Genomic DNA, 6000 nt, shown 5'->3' with positions numbered 1-6000 from the left:
ATGGCCTTACTAATACATTTCTCCTCCTCTTTCTCTGCCTCCTATCAAGATTCTTGGACCATTTGAACGAGGGAGATGGTAAAAAAAAAGATATGTACGGAACAGAAGAGGCGCTGCAGTTTCATATTATGGTCGGAGACCGAAAATGAATGAGCAAGCCAAACGACCAAGGCCACAGCTCTCTTCATCATTTAAAGACTTAAGACTCCTCTAGATTTGTTAAACCTGACAACACAAACAGAAATGTGTTTTGATGAATACAGAGTCCTTAAACCTCAGCCGACCCTGAAATCCAATGCATGAACTTGTCCGCTGTTGCCGAATCGATCGCACTCCATTAACTTCCGCAACTTCCCTCTCCTCCCAACAGCAGGTGTTCATGCTGTAGATATAAACCGCCGTGAATAGCAATATGACACGCCACTGGCGCTTCCCTGCAAGGGCCCACGCCTTCATTTGTATTCCGACCACGACTCCTGCTAGGAGAATACTGTGACTGCGAGTTCAAGTGTTCTTGTCGCACTCGCAGTCGCAGATAGAGTGGATGCTGAGAGAATATCAACGGTGCTCCACACAGACCCGCTCGCTGGCACCGGGCGACATGCTCCAGATGTCCTGCTAGGAGGTCTCCTCCAGGGCCTCCTCTGTGATTTGCATGCGCAGGCCGGTTCGAAATCTGGGCTACAGTCACAGTTCACAGTTCGCATGCCTTTTATTTGCAGACTGCAAATGAACATGTTAGCGTAATATCGTTGAATATCTCAGTGAACATGCACTTTGTGGTTTATGTGTTCAGATGCCAATTTATGTGGTCTAATACCCTTGGCACTGTTGCTGGTTAGCAACACCCTTTTAAGGGATTACACTTGGGTGATAAAAGTGTCTGTGTTGAAGATATTCCCAATCATCGACAAAATGGGAGACGGCAAGTGTGATCAATTACTATGGACTTGGGGCCTCACTGTCGGGACTGATGAAGTTAGTGAAGACATTGGTCAAACAATGGAGACACATTGGGTGTCGACCACAGAATAAGACCCTTCATTTACAGCAGTTTGATCATTACGACGTGGTATCAAGGCTCTCAATGGATTACAAGTTGTGATTTGCAGATTTGGCACTGACATTCAGGTATATTTCAATATATTCACATTTAATTAAAGATATCTACTTTAGATATATCTTTTTAGATAAATCTTTACATTTACATTCAGTTGAATACATTTCTACATATCATGTGAATCACCTGTACACACACAGTGACATAGTGACTAAAATAATATAAAATTAGGAAGAAGACAGCAGGGTAGATGTGGAAGTAGAAACTGATTTGTTCCCTTTACAATACTCACACAGTACTGTACTCAGTGTTTCACATTTTTCTTCTCCCCCACAGTGGACTTTGTCCAGCGTTGGTACCTCTTTTTTTGTTTTCTTCTTTGTGAGGAACTAGTTGACAAAATGCTTTTTATTTGGATCATAGTTCCTCTGATTGGAGCCCTGAATGGGCAGATGGAGTGGGTAGGGCCCACTCAAAGGAAAGAAGAGACTTGTGACTACTTCCCTTTCCCCCTCAGGCCATGGGGCTACTAACAGAGGACATAACTGCTGCTGTTGCTGTCGTTGTTGTTGTTGATGTCGATGGTGATTCTCCAGGGACTTAACTTTGATATGGCTCCTGTTGAGCACATTGTGTCTCAAATATAGGCACCAGATCAGAGTAAAATAATAATAATAATAAAAACAATAGGTATCCAGAGATACCCTGTGAATACCTAATACTTAAAAGCACCTTGAAGATGAATACTACTCCTGAAAGCATTTGTATTGGAGCTTATTAGGTTATGCTCTATTGTTTGATGACTAAAAATGGGCTCTTATGATATGACTACAAGTCCATGGGACAAGGCAAGCCGACAGTGAATGTGACAGCATATTTAATAGCATTGCAGTGATTTCCTTTTCTCGTCTTTCTCATTTCACTAAAAAACTAAAAGACCTTATGTCTTGATCACATGAATTCCAAATGATAGTTCCATCAGCCAGCCCCCCAAACATTCCATCTAGCACCCGTTTCCAATGGTCACAACGACAAAGTGAGCCGTCTCTCCATGGCGACAGACTAGTGACAGTCCAGAGTAATTGGAGTGTCAGATGGAGTCACAGGATTTACAGAGAGTGAAACCCCGCCACGGGATGGGTACAATGAAGCAGGGTGAGGAGGGTGGGAGTGGGGGGCGGACAGACCTGAGATCAATATGACACGACTACGAAGCTAGTTGTTAGGGCAACAGAGCAGGTATGTAAGACAAGGCCAGTGGCTCAGGAACAGAGCATTAGAAAAAGGTTAAATGTGTTCAGTGCGCATTTGTACTTTCTATGAATCAGAATGGTAACCAAAGCAAAGTAAGGACGGTAATAATTGACATATGATTGCCTGTATATAATTGTGTTCATCATTGTATAATTGTGTGTGTGTGTGTGTGTGTGTGTGTGTGTGTGTGTGTGTGTGTGTGTGTGTGTGTGTGTGTGCGTGTGTGTTTGTGTGTGTCTATGCAAGCAAAACCTCCTTGGTAATGAATACTCACAGGTTGTGTCTGTGTTTGTGCATTTGTGTGTGTGTGTGTGTGTGTGCATACAAATATCTGCACAGTAAGTGTGGCACAGCATGTGTGACACAACACAATCACACGCACACAAAGACACACTGTTTGTCTCCCAGGTTCTTCTTCCCACCCTGAATAGTCCCACAGCACCAGTATCATAAGTGAGCAATCTGCATTGCTTATCCATCTGTTGACAACGTTGGCTCAGAATATGAATACATTAGCAGCTACAGAGTCAAATTATAACTTCAGTTTTACTAATTTCACTGTAGTGCTCTCACTTATCTCAGATAAAAAAAACACCATCCCCCCAGATACAGGGAAATGACAAGTATTCAGAGGACTGATTGGTCGGAATGGAGTAGGTGTTCAGTCCACAAAAGTAATAAAGTGCAAGTGGTGAAGCAAGTCTCGGACTAAATCATATCTCATTTGTGAGTTAATTAAGGAACTGGTAAAAAAGAAAAAGGAAAAATCTAAGAATTCTAAAAACTGAAAGAGCCGTGCAACTGTCTATTTGACATTGTATTTCCCCCTGCCTTTTCTCTAAATGAAGCCGTCTTCTTGGTTTAATGATTCGGAGTGGACTAATGGTTCCATCTACTAATGGTGCAGTCGAATACAACGCATAAAACCTTGACAATCCTCTCCTCTAGCCAAAGCCTGGAAGAAAGCTGATTCATTTCATTTATTAAGGTCACTTCAATCACTCGGAGAGTTAAAAATGAATTACTTAATTATAAGGGATGATTATTTAAACAAAAGGATGTGTCATTAATCAAAGTAGGATACCCTGTAGGCCGGGGAGAGGCGAGCCTACAGCTGAAGGGGCTTGGGGCTCAACCCCTCATGTCCTCAATCTACCTTGAAGCATCCTCACCACTGCCACCTCCTTAATGAGCCTTTCCAGACACCTACCCGCAATATGCTTGGAACGAGGAATATAAGTACCTGCTGGAGATGGTAAACAACAGAAGCTGCTGACGGGAGTAATGTATCGAGAAAAATGGAAAAGGCCTGGTCATGATGTGCATTTTAATATAGCCACATCGCTCCTTACAATGGCCTGGTTTGACAGCATCCATCTGTGAATCGATTACGAGACATACACTTTTCCAGCCTGACTAGTTACTTATAAAATAAATGTTATTTCCAAAATTTTTCAAACCATTTAACATTACCTAGCCTGATTATTCATATGTCAACTTATGGGGCTACGATTTAAACAGCCTTAACCTCCTATTCACTTCCCTCCAGGCAGTTTGTGTTTCAACCAAGATGGAGCCTGGGTGGCTGCTTTTGGTCAATGTCAGCCTCAACAGCAGGCGGGCAGCATCCCCAGGGTACTTGGTGAACACCTGGAGGAAGTGGCTTCAGGACAGGGATCAGTGACCCCGAGGAAGAGCTTTGACCTGGGACCACTCCCAGCCCCCAGCACCACTCGGGGGAAGGGGAGTACCAGGCACAGGTGGGTCCAACCAGAGGTAAGGCCAGCGCCGGAGGATGTGCCAGTGCAGCAGCATGAAGTGGAAGCAGGCAGGAGAGCCACAGCAGAGCACTCAGACACACATTCCCAGCACCGCGCTGGTGTCAGCCTGTGTCAGTGTGTGAGGAACCAGCAACCTCCCAGTTGTGAGTGGAGGAGACAGTCTCTCCAGATGGATACACTCATACCGTTATTTGGCAGAAGGTCAGCGGAATTTATTACGGTACTGTATGCTTCTGTAATCAAACGTTGGGTTGCTAAAGCAACACAGGCCAGTGGAACAAATATTAACACTAAGGGAGGATATGATTTTGAATGGTGTTGGAATTTAATCTTCATGAAGATAAAGGGATAAAGGGCAAGACAACATGAACAGAGTGGGTATTTAACATGTGCATTTCTAAATAATTACATTTAAATGTCAATGCTGTTCAACTTGATGTACTTTATAGGACAGAGTGCAGTAGGAACACATTCAATTAGAGTTCATCACATCTCAATGTAATTGGATCTTTATCAGCCATATCCTTCAGCCAAATTAACAGCAACCTTCAAATGATGTTATTGATAGCTCTCTGAGCTACAGTACCATAGCTAACATGGAGGGATGGAGTTTGCTTGAACTAGAATATTTATTGATTATTTTATGAAATGTATGCATGTATCTATTTTTAATAGCAAACTAAATCATAATATGTTATTTATGTGTAAAGTTCTTGAACGTTCTGCAGCTAAATACAAACCTGAAGTCCAGCTAGGCAAATATCTACTTCCCTCTGGTGGTATACTTCTGAATTGCACTTAGAGCATAAATACAACGCACATGGGCGGTAAATGTTGTATTATGAAATGCCTGTTTGTGTTGAATTAATTGGTAGCGCCCTCTATTGTGGATGGACAGCCAATGCAAGAACATCGAATATTGTTAAAAGCCAAAGCTAAACGTAATAAGGATAATAATACAAAAAAAAATACTTATAATACTACTACTAATAATAATAATATGATAAACAGAAACTGTTGCTCACTACATTGTGTTTATTTATACAAATTTAATATAAATATTGTATTGCAAAAAAAAGGGCTACAGTCAAACATACTTAGATATAAAATAATAATCCAGATAAAATAACAATGAATAAGTGATTGCTCTGATGACATATTTGGTAGCTAGAATAAGCCAGTAAATCAGTTTTTAAACCATTCAGTGAACAAAAGGCAACAGGCTGATTATCGATTAGGGTGCGAGTGCCACTCAATGATATGCAAACGTAGACCGAAGCGTCATCAACACGCCACTCAACTGGTGTGAAATGCCGACATCTACTGCTCATTCACACATAGGTAATTAACACTTCCGCTGGCTAAAATACTACCTCAGGGGTAGTCTTTTTTCAGGAGGTCCAACGTCAGGATATGTCATTCACATATATACGGCCCGTCAGGAGAATAGCGGGAGAATAGACGGTTGTATGTCCATATGTGAAAGCAGCTATACTTGTTACTACTAGGCCAAGCCTGTTGCCAAAAAAACAGAGACAAAATAGCCTACTGTTGTGTTAACATTTCATTGATTAAAAATGCGTTAGAACACGTCCATCTCGAAGACGAGTCCGTTCAGAATCAGCTGCTTATCGCAGGTCGACTGACTCGATTTCCTTCTCATACACTTACGTGTTTAATTTGCGTGTGTTTAGACAGATGGGCGCGCACACACACGCGCACCAAGCATCACCCGCATTCATTCATTCTATTAAATACTCACTCGCGGTAAAACTATGTTTTCTCACGATCAAATAGGCCTACTCATCAATCCTAAAAGTAATGGGCTTGTACACGATGTCTGGGTCAAGAACATATGTGTTTGCAGATGCATTGATTTAAAAGTACAACTTACCGCTGTATCAG

The sequence above is a fragment of the Micromesistius poutassou genome (genome assembly GCF_964030765.1).
Source record: "Micromesistius poutassou genome assembly, chromosome: 14".
Lineage (NCBI taxonomy): Eukaryota > Metazoa > Chordata > Actinopteri > Gadiformes > Gadidae > Micromesistius > Micromesistius poutassou.
The sequence above is the reverse complement of the archived record's forward strand: the minus strand, read 5'-3'. Positions refer to the sequence as shown.